At 42.1% G+C, this 17,207-nt stretch overlaps 1 protein-coding gene across 6 annotated transcripts in view; it reads left to right on the top strand.

Annotated features, from left to right (window-relative positions):
* HIVEP2 (HIVEP zinc finger 2) overlaps window positions 1-17,207 on the top strand; it is a 134,865-nt gene that overhangs the window by 73,559 nt on the left and 44,099 nt on the right. For 5 of the 6 annotated variants that reach the window (XM_038175826.2, XM_072035958.1, XM_038175828.2 and 2 more), the window contains one exon: window positions 6,337-6,434. The exons of the other annotated variant lie outside the window; for it this stretch is intronic. The gene's annotated coding sequence lies outside the window, so the exon portion shown is untranslated. The remainder of the gene's footprint in view (window positions 1-6,336; window positions 6,435-17,207) is intronic. 6 annotated transcript variants of the gene reach the window in all.

Genomic DNA, 17,207 nt, shown 5'->3' on the forward strand with positions numbered 1-17,207 from the left:
CTTTGGCAACGCCCCCTGGATCAGAAACAGAGTTTGAGGTCATTCCTCCTCCAGCCTGCCATGTATGGATAGGGCCCACGCTCATGACAAATTACCGACTTAGTGAGCGAGCACCCAAGAGCACAGTGACATCAGCGCAGAGGGATCTTGCCTCACAGCTGAGGACAGAGGACTCCACGGCCTTCTTTCTCCTGTCTTTCTTTAGACCTGGAGGGGCAGTGTGGAGGCACTGGGAATGAGGACACTTTAAACATTCCCTTTCTAGATGTGTGGAAGTGGCAAGAGGCAGAGAAGGAATGCACCCACCTCCTTGTAAAGAAGTTGTGCAGCATCCTACTAACAAGGATTCTGGTCAGAGGTGTATTAGTGGCCCATTCAGATTTCTAGGACAAATCATAGACCCATAGAATGGTTTGGGTTGGAAGGGACCTTAAAGGCCACTTATTTCCAACCCCCCTTCCATGGGCAGGGACACCTTCCACCAGACCAGGTTCCCAAAGCCCCATCCAGCCTGGCCTTGAACGCCTCCAGGGATGGGGCATCCACAGCTTCTCTGGGCAACCTGCGCCTCTAAGTAAAGAATTTTATCCCAACATCTCATCAAAATCTCCCCTTTTAGTTTAAACCATTCCCCCTTGCCGTATCATCTGCCTAAGTAAAAAGTTGCTCTCCGTCTTTTTTATAAGACCCCTTCAAGTACTGAAAGGCCGCAATGATGTCTCTCTCCCCAGAGCTTTCTCTTCCCCAGGTGAACATACCCAGCTTTCTCAGCCTGTCTTCATAGGAGAGATGCTCCAGCCCTCTTATCAACCTTGTGTCTCTAAACATATGATGCACCTGCTCGTGGTGGTGCTTTGCTGTGGACGCAGACCTGAAAAGACAGTAGTTCATGCTGTGCTGTACAGGTCTTTGCAACCAGGAGCACAGTGTCAGAGACTGATCTCAGAGTGCCTTGAATGAAGTCTGTGCTTTGACTTAATGCTGGCCTTGCTGAGGTTTTAATTTTATTTGATAGAAAGTAATGGCTAGATTTTGTAGGTAACTACAACCAAAACTATGTAAACAGACCCCAAGACCTTTGAATCCCCTCCTGACAAATTTCTGTTGTTCCCAGTCATTTCAGTTCCCTGGTGTCCTGCATGTCTGCCTTGTTACCAACTTCTCAGGGGCAAGTGAGCACTCATCCTGCTGAGCTTGTCCAGTGCTGCTTTCGGTGCTCTGCCATGGCATTGAACAAGGTGCCTGTGGGGATGGTCTTTCCAGTGAGATTGTTCTGGCAGCCCAAGTGTTTGTCATGGGCTTGTAGGGCACCTGCTGCATTACAGCCCACCTGCTTGGCAGCTATCAGTGGCTCTGCTTTGGTTTCTTCATGGTGTGTGGGGCTGTACTTTTTTTTATTTTAAATTTTATCTTTTTCCCCCAAGGTGCGGGCGTCATAGCAGGGTAGTCACAGAATCCCAGCATGGTTGAGGTTGGAAGGGACCTCTGGAGGAAGCCAGCTGGTCCCACCCTCCAGCTCAGGAAGGGCCACCTAGAACAGGTTGCCCAGTTGTTCAAAGAGGGAAGAAAAAACAAGACACCTGTGCAAGAGGTTCCTCAGGGTGGTTTTGCTGAAGCTTGTTTGGATCACTTAGAGCATGAGCTTTACCAGGAACCCTATCCTGGGCTCAGCTGAGACCTGCTGTTCTTGCCTCTGCCCCCTCCCAGATGATCGCTAAAGGTACTCACGTCTTTGTGCCAGCTGCCTGCCCAAACAGCACGATCCTCTTGGCAACAGCAGACTAGACAAATGGGTTGAGCAACATGTGTATGTGGACACAGTGTCAATTGTCAGCCTGACCATTGTCTAAAAGCATCAAGCCTGGTTAGCTGAGGGCACTGATCTCAGCTGGCAGTGTCTAAACTGCTATTTGCAGTGAGGTTATGGACCTATACTTAGGGGGATGTGCTCTTGCTAATTTAGCTCCTGGCTGAAGTGGAAAAAAAAGTAACCCAAAATCATAGTTCCAGCGCTAGCAGCAAAACAGGATCCTGCACATTGTGGATTTTGGCAATAAAAGAAATAACCTAGAGAGGATCCAATACTCCATATAATGCTGTCAAAGAAGTCAGGTGTTTGATTTTCATAAAGTGGATCACTCATGTGTAAGGTAAACAAAATTCATAGGTGATGTTCCAAAAGTCACTTGGCATAATATATCTATTAGATAAATTTTGTTACTGCTAACTTTCTGGAGAGCCTGAGAGGTAACAAGCAGCTCCACAAACAAAGACATGCATTAGTATGTATGGTTATCTTTAGTTGCATAATATGTATACATATGCATATATACATATACACGTACATGCATATATGTGCACACATCTGCATGCATATGAATTTGTAAATGAATACATTTCAACAAATGAAAAATGATGCAAAGTTTTCTTGGTGCTCTTTGCATTCAGATCTGCAGCACGGTGCTAGCATGCAGAAACCAAAATACCAAAATGAAGACAAGCTGTGAATAAAAAAAATTTTAATGGGCTGTCACACTCCTATTGAGAAAAATGTGGAAAACAAAGAAAGCATAAATACAGAAAAAATATATTTGGCTTCACATTTATGTTTCAGTAATGAAGATGAAAATGTTTACAGCATAGAGACATTTGATTAAAATATATATATACCTTTAAATTTGGAAGTAGTTCAAGATTTGATCCATTAATTTCAGCAAACTGCTTGTAGGAAAGCATATTTCTGCAGCATTGAAGGCTTCCAGAGTGACCTGGAATTAGGAGGGTAAAGGTAGAGGAACTGTAAGTATTTTAATTCATCTATTCACAGATGATTTGTGTGAACACATTAAGTGAGAACACCAGTATAGTAATGGGAGTAATTTTCTTTCACTTCTTCCAAATTCAATTGCATACAATATGATTGCATTTGATCAGGACGTGAACGTCATTTCTCAGATGATTGTGTTCTGCCATTGATCATATGAAGTCAATTTAAAGCATGACATTGCTTTTACCTTCCTCAAGTAGGGAGGCATTTTTACTTCTAGTCTTAGCTGCTGTAGATATCAATTTGTGTATATAATAAATTGTGCTTTGTTTAGAGAGCGATAACTGTAAAATATTGCCCATTCAGAGAGTAAGTACTGAGATTGAGATTGATGTCTGGAGCTTAATGCATCATAGCGTCAATCAAGCAAGTTCTAGACTTCTTACTCCTCCCAATGCAGACTCTTATTCACAGAATTCTCTGGACTTTGTGTTTGAAAAGGAGAAAGAGAGCAAAGAGAAAAGTCAATATGGGCTGTTTCACATATATAAAGGAGGGGTTTGAACCTATGGAAAAGAAGTGGGAGATTTGCTTATTGCCTCAGTGTTTTGAGTTACCAGCCATGAATTTGAGCCCTGGGGTTCAAAGCTGCAGAAGTGTGCGAATTTTTCTACCTGTGTTGTGTGGATCGTCTTTGGTACGAGCAATCTTATAGACCTTGTCAATCTGAGTCCTTAAGTGAATTCCCTTCCCATGGTAAGGTACAGTCTGTGTTGGAATGATACCTGCTGCAAGCCAGTTAAGGAGTAACAGAGGCAAGGCTTTATTTGCCCTTTGTACTCTTGAGGCAATTTCACCAATTTATTGTGCTATTTCAAAACCTTAGAATAATTAGCAGTAAAATAAATATTTGCCAGTTGTTTTCCTTAAACTTTAGTTTTTCATTAAAATACACATTAGATTTCTGATATATTTTTACCTTGTAAAGTGCACAGGAATCTTCCTCTCATACCTCCTCAATTAACTGAACAGTGACAGTGTAACAGAAATATAAGGAGTAACACAAAACAAAGTTATCGTTGATCCATGAAATGAATTAATCTTTGTGGTCAGATGCTGCCAATGCCTACTGCTACATTTTTGTTTCACTACTGAAGGTGTAGTTATACAATCAGAATGATTAGTGGAGCTGCCAGGGGAGAGTCTAGCACTCTTTTCAAAAGCAGATGGTAAGAGTCATCATCAGAGTACCTCTGCCTTTGTGTTTCCAAGTCCCATGTAAAAGGCTAATCCCTGAGTGTATAAGCTACAAAGTTCAAATTGAAAAAATTCTTCTGAGCTGTAAATCATGCCATGCTTCTCATACTCTCATTCCCCTTCTGATGTGCTTGTTTAATCTTAGTCTCCATGGCTGGCAAACAACAGCAGTATATTAAAAGGCTTGACCAGATATGACCAAATGCTAGGAAATGATCTGCAATGGTTGTTGCATTGTTGCCTTTCTTTGCTGGGCTGTTGTTAAAGGAACTCGTCTTCTTTCACTTCCAAGCAACCGAGGATTGCACAAGTTTTTACGAATGCAATGATAAAAACAAATTAAAAGTTCCTGGTTTTAGTATCACAACAAAGCCTCTGGGAGCTTTAATTGGGCAGTAAAATTGCGTTTGATGGCACGTGCATCATCTGGAGTTGTTAGAGGCTCTGTCGGTTGGCTGTTCCCTCAAAGCACGTATTCTTTGTTAGCTCCAACATTTCTGTATGGTTGTTAAGTTAGTAAGGAAAGGCATTAGTACTGTCTAGACGAAATCATACTGTCCTTAACCAGAACTTTGAATAATATTTTACCTAATTATAAGTAAAGATTAAGCTTTTTAAATACTCAGAAACTGACCCAACTCTCATGGAAGTCAGATGGAGTCTTTCACACTTGGATCTGACCCTAATGTATCCATTGAGGAATGCCGCTGAAGACAGTGAAGTCTACCGCATGAGTGAATATGCTGACTCGCATCAGTTAAAAGCTAAAAGAGAAATTGGTGAAAACAGGATATAGCATTCCTCATGGATTTCAGTTCAAAGACTTTTTTGAAGCTGGAACAGCAGTATGAGTTTGTGTCATAAATTATATATTTCACTTATGTTTTTGTTGTCTTTTAATGGAAGTCCCCTCTGTTCCTCCCAGCTTGCTATCGAGAGTATTTAGTCTAAATGAGCCCCTTGTCTTTGAGTTGGGGGCAAGATAAACAGATTTGCAATTCATGTTCATTAGAAAAAACTTTATGCAAGTGTAGCCAGCATCATTAAAGCCAGCTTGGCCTGTCTGAAAGCATAAAGCACAGGGCCGAGGGCTAGAGGGTATCCATATACCAACAGGGAAAGCAAGCTGCAATTTGGAGCACCCCTAGGTTTCAGTGAAGGGTGGACTAATAAAGACTCGTGACTTCTTTATTGCTTTGCTTTGTTTTTTGACTGGAACTTTTCTCAGGCTAGCTGTAAAAATCGAGAGTGAAATACTGGCCCTGCTAAAAACAGGATTTTGCCCTTGAGTGCAGCCTTGCCAAAGTTTCACCCATAGATTAAAAACGTATTGGGCTTTGTCTGCTCAGAGATTGAAAAGTGGTTCCTGGCTCCGCATCCAGATTCATTTCCTAGAAAGCTGTATATTGATGTGATAAAGTGTCAGTGTCTGGAGCCAGAGCATATGTTATTTTATATACTCAGCTGCCTGTATAGACCACTGTTGACATCGCTGGTTAGTAACACATTATCATTTGCTATTTGTTTTTGTTGCTGATAGCAAACAGTACAGCATAAAGCATAAGCACATGCCTTCTACTAACTAGTTCCAGGCCTGCTTCACCCTTCATGTGTTGGCACCCTGTTTCCCTCAGCTCGTGTTTGCACTCTGCTGATGGTGAAAGCATGGGGCTTTGCCCACCCACGTGGTGGTCAGGCTTTTGTCTGGGGTACAGGGCAGTGTGAAGAGCCCTTGTGCTCAGGGGAAGCCCAGGAAGGTTTTCTGCATACTCCTGTGGGAGCTTGGTTAGGCCATGGCCACCGATCTGCAAGTCCAGTGTGCCAGGTTTGGCACTTTCCTGTCAGAGGCCTCCGCCATGCTCCTCTGCCACAGTGCTCGTCAGCCCTTGAGGAGCAGGCACCTTCCCTGCTGCGGTGACCCAGCTGCTCCACGAGGGCGGCCAGCCAGGGCCCAGCGTCACAGCCATGCACCACGGGGCACGGCAGGGCGAAGAGCAGAGGGGATGTACGGGGCCTCCTGCTGGGACCTTGTGCTGTCAGGTGGTTCCCTGTCAGCTCCCCTGGGGTGCAGCCCTCTCCAGGAGCATAGCCACCCTGGGATGCTCTCCTCATTGCCCATTCCTGGCATGTAGCCTGTGGTGGCATCTCACATGCAGGCATTCAAGAGCACAGGGAAGCCTGGAAGAAAGAACTCTGGGCACAATGTAAGCTGTGGTTATCTGTGCTTCACAGCATATATCACATAGGTTATAAAATCAAGGCTGACTTGACAAAAATCCTTAAAAATCCTTCGTATTTACTTTTCTAAATAGGTGGAGGAGAGTGTGAACAGCCATATTCGCTGGAGTGCTGAACCGAATTGCCTTGACTGGAACCATTATTCACTTGCACCTTTGACGGCAGCAGCCAGGTAGGAAAGCAAGGAAAGAATGGGTTCAAATGAGCTGGGGGAGCAGGCCTGGGTGAATATCTTTTTGTTCTCAGAAAGCTTTAACTGGAAGTCACTCACATTTAAATAGTAACTGATTACTTGTCCTTTTGTTACAAGCGAACTCACCTCTTGCGGAAACCAGAAGCATTTCTCTTTCTGGACAGGTTATGTTTTTGGTGATTCAGAAAGGGTGTCTTTGCTTTGACTGTATATTTGGTTTGCCACTTTCTCTTCTTTTTACAGTTCTTTCATGAAGAATCCAGGGAGCATACTTTTTGAAAGAAATTAGCAGAAAAATTTACTTGTAAAAAATACAAGGAAAAAAAAAACAGTGGATGGGGTTTTGATATCTAAAAGAGCTTCTTTTATTATTATTATTATTTTTAATTGTCCTAAAGAGTAAGTTGGTGGTTTCTGTTTGACCGTCTTGCCATTTCAAGTGCATTGTTGACCTTACTTAAGATCAAGGTTTATTTTTTCCTCTGGGTCTTGAACACATGGGTACATGCAAACTGCGATTATGAAAATAATGACACTGTAGTATCATGATACCCAAGCTAGCTTAAAGTTAGTGGATTCCCAGCAGCAGTTTAGCTATGGAAACACAGAGTTCAGAAACCAGTTTATCTTGTCAGGAAAAAGTCTGTTTTCAGCTACTTGTGCAGCTCCATGTTTGTTCAAGGTGCTAGTCACAGGTTGGACAGATTTCACATTGACTTGGTCTCAGAGACTGGGCCTTCGTGTAATAGACAGAGTTAGTTTTGTAGCAGCACTGAGGAGCTCCTTTTCTCTGATATCTGTGTATTGGTTAGCCTTCCGAATGTAATAAGACTGACTTAAAAGAGTGAAAAGTTAAGGAAATGTTTCATTGGCATTTTTATTATTATTCTTCAATATTTATCTGCAACCGCAAGAACTAGGCATATAAAGAAGATACGAGATTCTCATGCCATATCATGATCCCAGGAAGCATTCAAGGAAAATATGCGATGTATTTTGAGATAAAACTGTCAATTTTTGAGAAATGTAAATGGGATTGGACCTCTGTTTCATTCTATATATGAATTGAAGGAAGGAATGGCAGGCATTAAATTGAAATGGGCTGTCCCTTGACACTTTGCTGAAACCTGGAACTGATCCCAAATATTCTGCAGTCCATGGTGCTGCTATATGGGATATCTCTTCTTATTCATCCTTTTGCAAGTCCTTGCAATTGAAGTTGTGTCTATGAGCATTGCACTATTTCCCCCCTGCAGTCTGAGACCTGAGATCTTTCCATGCAGCCTGGGAGCAGAGCTAGGTGAGAGGGGTGCAAATTAATGCCTGTCAGCAGGCGTGTTAACAGGGAACATGCTCGCAAAAAACTACGCATCATGCTTGCCATAGGTCCTGTGGAATTTACAGTGAAAGTTCAGCAGGAAAACAAACTGTCCTCATGCACTGAGCTCTGTTCCCTGTTTGGGAAGCATTAACAGTGTGTGAAATTTATAAGCAGGAGTAATGGAGTACCGAAACCTAGCCATGTCCTGACTCACCAGGCAGGATTTAAGGGGAAAATTGAGAACTTTGGTACACAAGAGTGTGGCAGCCATCCTCCGAAATGGGTTTTTAGCATAAATTTTTCAGGTTTCATTAGTGTGTAACTTAATGGTACTTTTGTGCATTGGGCCCTTGCTGCTGTGGCTCTCTTGAATGCTGAAAACTCCCCTTATAATTTGTCAGCCTAGTAATGGTGTACTTTACTTTTTGGTTTGGAACAGCTGAACTTTAGAATAGATGCTCTCAATTAATGTAGTTTAGAGGGGTGCCATTGCAACTATGATAATATGTATTGCAACTTTTTGTGCTAAGGATATTAAAGCAAGCGCTTAATATTGGTAGGGTAGTAAATATGCCATGTGAGCTAATAAAAGACTCACATTAAGAAACTGAACCCTATATTGCTTCCTTTACAGGTGAAAACTTGCAGTTTGATTCCACAGCTAGATATGGGGAGATAGGAAGGCACATTTTCCCTGAAGACAGGAGCATGCAATGCTGCCAAACCAGCAGTCCCAGGCGCCCTGCAGGGGTTGATTCTTGCAGCAGAGGGAGATTGTACAAGCTGTGGTGTGGAGGACTAGCTGCTTTATTTTGTCTGAGAATCCTCTGAAGATACTGGTCCCGATTCCCTACTGTCTGAAACCTTTTGCTATTTATACCTGGGTAAAGTGAATGCCAGGCGAGCATAAAATGCCACTACCCTAGTGCTAAAGGAGCTGTTATCCACTTTGCCCAAATATAAATGACCATGCAAAGGGTAAAGCAAGTTCAAGGTCTCTCTTTTTGTTATGGCATTGCCCTTAGATCCTGCTGCTTGTTGATGACTGTGTGTGAGCAGAAGGCTGTTCTTCAGTGGTGGTGGTTTGAGCTCAAGATGTGGAAGTGCAAAGAAAAACAAGAACACTAATTTCTTGTTCCACTACTAGTCAGAGAGAGAAAAGCATGTTTCTTCTATGTCCAGGAGGTGGCTGAGCAGGATAGTAGCATAACAAATTTATTTGCTAGTTTTCTGACAGTCTGGGGTAGGAAGAAAGATGCTCAAAAACAGCTGGAGGAGGCAGAAATGGACGTTGTGACTTGAAGTCTCCCTGCCCTTGGGCATTCAATAGCAAGCAGTGCATTAACATGCCATATATTGGAAGGACACAGTCCTTGAAATCCTCTGGCACTGCGAGCTACTGCTTTTAAACTAGAACAGAGACAGATAAGGATAATGTGAAGGAGAAATTCAGCATTGCATATTATAAAATTGAATCCGTAGAAAAACTGGTCACTTTTGGCGGTATTTCATACATTGTAAATAGAATCCATATATATTCATGCTTATTTTAAACAGAATATAGTGTACTGCAATTTCTGCTGTCTCCACAAATATCTTGGTAAAGTCATTTAAAAGCAGATCTGTTTTGTAACCAGCACTGCGCCAATTTGATAGTAATACTGGGCTATGTTAGAGGTTCTGAGTCAGGTTCTGACAGCTGTATACCTGCTGAAAACAACGAAGACCTAGCATAGGGTGAGGGCATCAGCGTCCGGCTCTTTCTGAGCAGAGCTGCTGGTGAATCGTGTGCTACAATGCACACTGCCATGGAAAGGACCGATTTAAAAAGCAAGAAATGCAAATCATTTTGAATTACAGGCAGCAAGAAGGATCCTTTCATAATACCTAGATAAACCTCCATTTATGTACTGTATTTCAACAAACAGACAATTTATTTGTTTTATGGACGGGGTGTGATAAGGTTATTAACACTGAACCACACCCAGTGAGATTCATTTTATGTAACTTCTAATACATGCATTTACCTATTCACATACACTTTTCCCTCTTTCTAAATATATCCTAAGGTTACATATGCAAGGCTCACAGCTTCAATGCAGACATAGAATGAACAATTGTGGTTTTGAATTTGCTGGTGACAAATACACAGAACTGTTTTAACATGTCATGCTGTAGTAATGCTAAATTAAATATTTCAAAATGTAAACAAGAAACTTGGATTATGTAGATCTTTAAAAGTAATCCTGTGAGCCTTCCTTCTTGTCGCTGTATTCTTAGGAGAAATCTGAAGAATTTACATTTTGGAAAAAATACATAATGCCCATTGCAATTGTGCGAATCCATGTTAGAGGATTCTTTTGCTCACAGATGCTTTGCTAATAAGTTCTGAGCCTGAAAAGTTTTGGTTAGTTGGGAATCTCAGATCCGTGCTAGCAGTTAGCTCCAGATGGCTGCAATCTATTTTGTACCAAGCCTTCAGCATCTCAAAGGTTGCATGTTTGGAATTATGAAACACACTGTTCCACTTGTTTTTGCCAGTAAACATACTGTGCATTGTATGTTAAGTTTTGATGCATGGTATAGCTTGAAGAAGAGGTAAGAGAGAAAATGTGGGGAGAAAAAAGGCGAAAGGAAAAGGGTAGAATGGGAGAGGAAAGAAAACGCAGCAAGAAAAGTTTGTCTGCATAATGAATTCGGTCTGACTGGCAAACACAATCTGACTTCAAGTTGTGAATTTCATTGAATTTGATCCAAGAAAGACACAGCTGAGCAATCTGCAGGAAGCAATCTTTTCCTAGAAGTATGCAGCTCCAAACTGTACAAATTCTTCCACTGATCGTAAAATTTCTGTGCACCACTAAACCTGTGTAATTGGATACTTTTGAAAAGAAAGTAGTGTATTGAGATATTCAACTAAAGAATAACAAAAACATCATTGAATGTAGAATTTTGAAAGAAAAAAAACTATATAATTTGAAGTTGGCCAATGAAACCCTAGTGATAAGGACAGTTAATCATTTCTGGTGCAGCTGTTTCCTGACATTTCTGCAAAATGTTGTGGAAAAATTAATGAAGGTTCGTTCAGTAATGGTTTCAAGCTTGGCTAGTGGAAAATATGACAGTATTTCCATCGTCAATTAAGAACAAGCAAGGCCTTTTTTTTTTTTTTTTCTGCAGGGGAAGTGGTATGCAGTTTGTACTGCACAGGAAATTGTAGACTTGAGAGCAGCTGTGTGATAGCAACAGGTATGCAGAGAATATGAAAAAGAGCCTGGGCCCTTTGCTCTTATCACGTATGTTTCAGTGCAGTAGACCTCTGCAACATGCTGGAAGAGACAACTTGGTGCGTGACATGACGCTATCTATCTAGCATGTGGGGTATTCCTTCGAGTGTCTGACTGAAAATAAATGCCCTTCATGCCACTTCAATAAAAAAGGATGTATCGAGTGAGATTTTCGTTGTAACTGTGTTTTATTACTGCAGTGTCCCAAAAGCATAACTCCTTGTGGTGGAGAGACATGAGCTTTTTTTAACTGATCTCTGTAATTTTTGTTGCTTGCAATTTGACCTCAGCATACATGATTTTTACAGCCACACAGCACGCCTTAGTGAGCACGTGTGGTTGCTGCGTTCTCCCAGTGCAGAGCATCCCCTGCTATAATGGGTTGGCCATTCTGTGTCTGGGGGCGGTGAGAAATCTGCGGGCCTCGTGCACAGTATGGATGTGGGGTTATATATGTGAACCCAACACCATGTATGTGTACGTAGCATTGCATATCGCTAAGAAAGCATGTGGTTTAGAAACAAGAGCATGGCCCAGGGGTATATTCACATCGCAGATCAGCATAGCTGAAGGTCACTGTAGCAGCTGAGCAGTGGCCTCTGTCCACTCCTTCACCTCATGGCAGTGGGCAGGCAGCCAGCTGCCGGCAACCTCCTCAGCAGCACCTTGGGGCTGGTGCTCCTGCCCCAGCTCCACAGTGCCCAAACTCTTCCAGCTCAGCTTGGTTTCAGGGATACTGTTGGATAGCCTGCATGGGCCAGCGTTCAGTCAGCATGGAAACAAGATGCACAGGGAGTAAGTTGTAAAGATCAGTCCCATATTGCCAGTAGAATTAACTGGTTTTCCCCAAAGGGATCTACATTTTATTTGGGGTAAAAAAATGCCTTAGTGTGAAATTACAAGGCTTATACAGAACTACTGCAAATCACTGCAAAAGTTCAGGTGAATGATTTAGGGACTTGGTGCTTCTTTCTGGACTGTGAGGGGTTTTACAAACCTGCCTACTCTAACAGATTTTTTCTTCCTCTAACATGCTGAGATAGTTTGAGCCCTGCCATAAATATGATTTCTAGCCTGTTTACACAGTATGGTGATTCATACTAGCGTGGTTGATAGAAAGAAAATACTTTATAATGAATGGTTTATGCTTTTCTAATATCACTTTGTAAAGGAGACGCTTACTCAGTGCTCCTGCTGCAAATTTAGAAGACCCCCAGGAAGCTCATTAAAAATGTTTGTCTTACTTCCTGTAAGGTTAGCTGTGGAGTGTGTAGTTCTTACTGGTTTAAGCCAGTGTAAATCAATTAATAGTGATGAAGTCCCATCCATGATTTAGGTCCATTCACATAATCATGTAAAAGTCAGACCCAGGTTCCCTGTCTGTGGTGCAGTTAACTCTAAGGAGCTTTGTTTAAGACTTTCCCAAGCCTGCAATCCCTTGTGTTGGTCAAAACTTTGCTAAGTCAGTGGCAGTTTTATCAGGGACAGCTTATGTATAAGAACCTGTAATTAATCTTGGTTTGGGACATTAAAAGATCAGTTCTTCAAGAGTCCCTCCACATGCTTGAGTAACCAGGTGAGTACTGTGGCTGCAATCAATATGTTGGTGGTGGGACTGCATGTGTGCTTCAAGGAGTGCATAGGCAAAGGGAAAGATGAGGGCTCTGGTCCCTCATTTTATCTGACAAGAGCAGCAGGTCAAATATGAGCTGCTTTTAAACTTCTCAGCATGAGGTCTATGCCTACAGCTACGGAGGAACTTCCCATAAACACAATTTGTCAATTGAAAGAGGAATTTCCACAAGAACAAGTTTTCCACTGGAAAATTTCCGTATTGCCTATTTTTATTTTTTGCTTTTGTTTTTCCATGGAAATCTCTGAACAAAGTACTTCCCTTAAGTCACCTTAATTCACCAAGAAGATATTTGATGAGCTGAACTGAGCTAACATAGTTACAGTTGTCGTTAAGTTACTTCTGTCTATTACTCTCTCTCATGTCATGGCAAATGGCAATACAAAAGCTTCATGCTTGAAAAGTTCCTATGGGCAGGTCACCTTGTCAGGCCTACATGTCCCATGGTATATGGGAGTCACTGTGGTGAAAGCATCTACTAGCTAGTAACAAAACAATGTCTTGGGGAGCCAGATTCAAAACCAGAGGCCACAGTCCCTGGGAAACCAGAGGAGCTGTTGTGTGAGCTTCTGTCTTTGCTGTTCAAACACAGTCTCCCAGATTTTCATGTATTTTTTACCAGTTATTTAAAACTTCTACAGCAGTTGTAAAACTCTTGGATCCATTTGAGATTAATGATGAATGAAAAGTAGGGACATTTAAGTGATTGTAAAATTGGCTAAGGTCATACAATCAAAGCACTTGAAGGACGCCTACACGTTTCTTGCCTTATTGCCTTAGCTTTCCCTACAGAAGGCAGCTGGATAATAGCTGGGACATTCCTGGAGATGACTGGACATCTGGTGTGGAGCATGTGGGAAGGGAGAGGAATGCTGCTGACACCAAGGTGTTCATTGAATCACACAGTGACCTCTTATGGATGAACATTTAAAATGAATGAATGCTCATATCACAAATACTACTTTTACTTTATCAAGTAACAGTTTGAATAGTTCAGCAAGGTTTGTAGTAAATGTGGTGTTCTCCTTACAGTACTGTGTCTCCAGACTTTTGTTAATCTTCTTCTTGTCCCTCCTTGGGGGTGGGTGGGGACACACATCCTGCTTTTATGTAGACATGTTGCCAATGATACTGAATGCACCAAACCTTTGATGATATTGAATAGTGACCATCTCTCAGGTTTGATGATTGTGGCTGGTGGCATGCTCCTGCCATCCCTGAGGGAAACTTGTCCCCCACAAGGAAATGGGCTGTACCAGCGACCATGCTGCTGCACGGGAGGAAGCTCTCTGTCTACATGAGACTGGAGGCTGGTGGAGATTTCTCCACCACATGTGCACAGGAAACAGCATGTCAGATGTCTGACTTTCCTTCGGGCGGTCTCCCCGGTGCTTCTCAGAAGGGCACGGGAGTTGTGGTTAAATATTACAGTCTAACCTTTTACTTGCTCAGAGACCAAACAGGAGCTAAGTAACTTTAAACCATTAGCTCCATTTTAAGTGTCTCTTCCGTGGGACGAAGGGCAGTTGATTCTCAATCACGTTATATTTTCCAGATGAATGACTCAGAACAAAAGTGCCAGGCTACCCACAGCAGAGTATGCCAGTGCAGCTAATGAAAGAGAGAAGAGCAAGGGTCCTCCTTCGTCCCTCGTTCTGCTTCTTTTACAGGATTCTATTTCCTTTTCCCTTTTGCTCTGTCGCTGGTTTGGTTTTGCCATCGCCATCATACTTTTAACTGAGTGGCCTGAATCAGATTTCTGAATGTTGTCCACCAGCAGCCTTATTCTCACCTGAGAGTGCTGGGGAGCAGCCATGGCCCCAAGTCCTTCTGCTTCTCTACTGCTGAGCTGCCCTGGGCTGCCGGGGACAAAGGGAACAGACCTGAATTGAAAGAAGTGATACATACGGACCGGCCATTTAATTAAATAAGTCAAAAAAATGCCTTTGGCAGTTACCAGCTCTTTGGCATTCAAGGGAAAGCCAAATACATTTTCTGTGCTAACAGCTAAGACTTAGCTGTAGCTGAAATGCTGAACACAGTTTCAGAGGTAACATAATGTGACAACACCATTTCTACCAATGTACTGTCCTTTGGGGGAAAAAACAAAACAAAACAAAACAAAAACTTGTCTTACTTTTAATCCGCTATACTAGATAAGGTATTTTTGGGTGATAACTGAAACCAGAGTTTTCATTTACTTATCGGAATTTAAAGACTACATAAAGGAGGGATCATAGAAGTTATTCAGATCATTTGATTATAAGAAAATAAATTCTTTAGCAAAACTCACATTGGTGACAATCAGTCGTATTTCACAGTTGCATTGCGAAAACTACGAACGGCCTCAGTTCTAAATTTAAGATAGTCAGAAATTGTTCTGTTTAGCATGTCCTAAAATTATCCAGCACAGAAATACTTAGGGGAAGTGTTAAAATTAATTCTCAAATTTTAAAAAGGCAGCTTAAAGGGGAAGGAATGCAGATGTGGAAGCATTAAATAAGTGCCATCTCAATAGCAATTTTACCAAACGCAGGGAAGAGCCATACACTTCATGTCCTTGTTATAAGATTCTTGGAGAAAATACTCCCACTCAGATAGAAATTCACTGTAAACAGCCCTCTTGCTGTTGTCGTTGGTGTACTTCTGAGGATGCAGTAGCTCTTAGAAGGAGCTGGGCTGGTTGTGCAATACTGTGACCTTATGGTACATAGACACTTCCAGTTTTGGAATGTGAAATGTCTGAAACTGGGAGTGGGCGGACAAGAGGTGGAGCTAGCGAGGAGCCCGGGTGGCTGTGTTTCTGAGAAACTCTCTATTGCTGGTGAGCACTGCTAATCTGTCAAGTGTATGGCCAAAGCCCTGGATATTGCTAAGTAGAGCCACTAAACAAGATCGAGTTGCAAACGGACACGGAGCTATGGGGTGGTATTTTTGAAGTTGAGCTTTTAAAACTTAGTCGAAAACAAGGCTGAATTCTTTCAGACCTGAAACCACAGCCTCCCAAAATGCGTCAGAGACTCTTGATGCTGCAGCGAGGTCAGCTTCCCTCCCCCCCACACCTGTGAGTCAGGACAACTCTATTAAAGGAAGCTTTTATTGGAAGCTGTCAATAGAGAGGGAGACAACATGCAGATGTTGAGGACACGGTGGGAAAGAGTTTGGATCCTGTGCCTACATAGATGGTCACCAACGGGAAGAAGAGTATTTTTGTGGAAAACAGAGGGACGCTGAGGAAAGACTAGTATTTAAGCAAGAGGTAGGTACATCTGATTTCACCTTCTGTCAAATTAAAGCTAGGATTCAGAGTCCACTCAAGCTGGCATTGTATCTGTTTCTCAAGGGGGACAAAGGCTAAATCTTCTGTGGGCTAGATGCCCTCAGTGCTTGTCCATTGTGCCTTCTGTACCTACTTTTGCTGAAAGTTGCAGAAAAATAACCACAGAGCAGCTCAGTTGAATGCAGAGGGAAAAAGAAAACCAAGGATGAAACAAAGTATTGGACTGGTGGGAATTTCAGTAGCGTGATCTTGATTTCCAGGTAGTTTCAGGTTGACACTTTTTTAGATTGAAACTTCCTACAGTGCAGTCATGGACTTATTGTTTCCTTTGCTATAAATTCAGACCTGTTCATGGGTAGATAGATGGGTAATGGGGCTTAAAAATGTCAATGAACAATGCTGTCCCACTTATATTGGTTCTCCTTTAACTTTTCCCGTGTTGTTTGTTACTACTACTATGACCTGGACTGCTCTAGCAGAGTGTTAGCATAGATGAAGTTCCTGTAACAAGCAGCATTGCAATAACTGGGACCTGTGGTTTTAGATGTGATCTTCCCTTAATACTGGTGGGTGCTCTGTGCTTACTGAATTTATGTGTGCCAGAGAAGAAATACCATACAATAGCTTTGTGACTGAAAAAAATACCTCTAGAACTAATTCGTAGTGCCAGTAATTTTATTGTTTCTATGTGAGATTGCTAGCAGAAGGAAAGAGATCCTGGAAACCAGCTGCAGCTATTTAATTCATGACCTGTCAGGAAAATAGGTTTGGTTTCCAGTCCTGATGAGCATCTTGGGTGAAAGGCAGAGCATGGTCCTGGCTGTGCAAAGACCTGACCTTCCCGAACCCTCATCACATTTGGTAGCACTGTATTTAAGCGGTTTTCCTGAGAACATCCCATGTGGAGTTTTCCTCTGCTTTGAAGGCTTACATTACACTGTTTTGATCCACTTTCCATTTCACTGGTGGCCTATTATTATTAGCTTTCTCACAAGGAGAATCAAACTGCATTTTAAAAAAAGGAAAAAAAAAAAAACCTCTCTTCTTTGCACCTTTAGTTTTTCCTTTTTTTTTTTTTTTTGAATCCATGTGTGTTACATTTTATGAGCAGTCCCAGCAATGCCTTGTATCTAGAAATGTAAATAACCTTTTATTGAAAAATAAAAACCAGCTGGGTGCACTTGTGCCGTCCCTGACTGCCAAACATTCATTGGCAAACACTGTGCTGCAG

This window comes from Anas platyrhynchos, chromosome 3, assembly GCF_047663525.1.
Source record: "Anas platyrhynchos isolate ZD024472 breed Pekin duck chromosome 3, IASCAAS_PekinDuck_T2T, whole genome shotgun sequence".
Taxonomy (NCBI): Eukaryota; Metazoa; Chordata; class Aves; order Anseriformes; family Anatidae; genus Anas; species Anas platyrhynchos.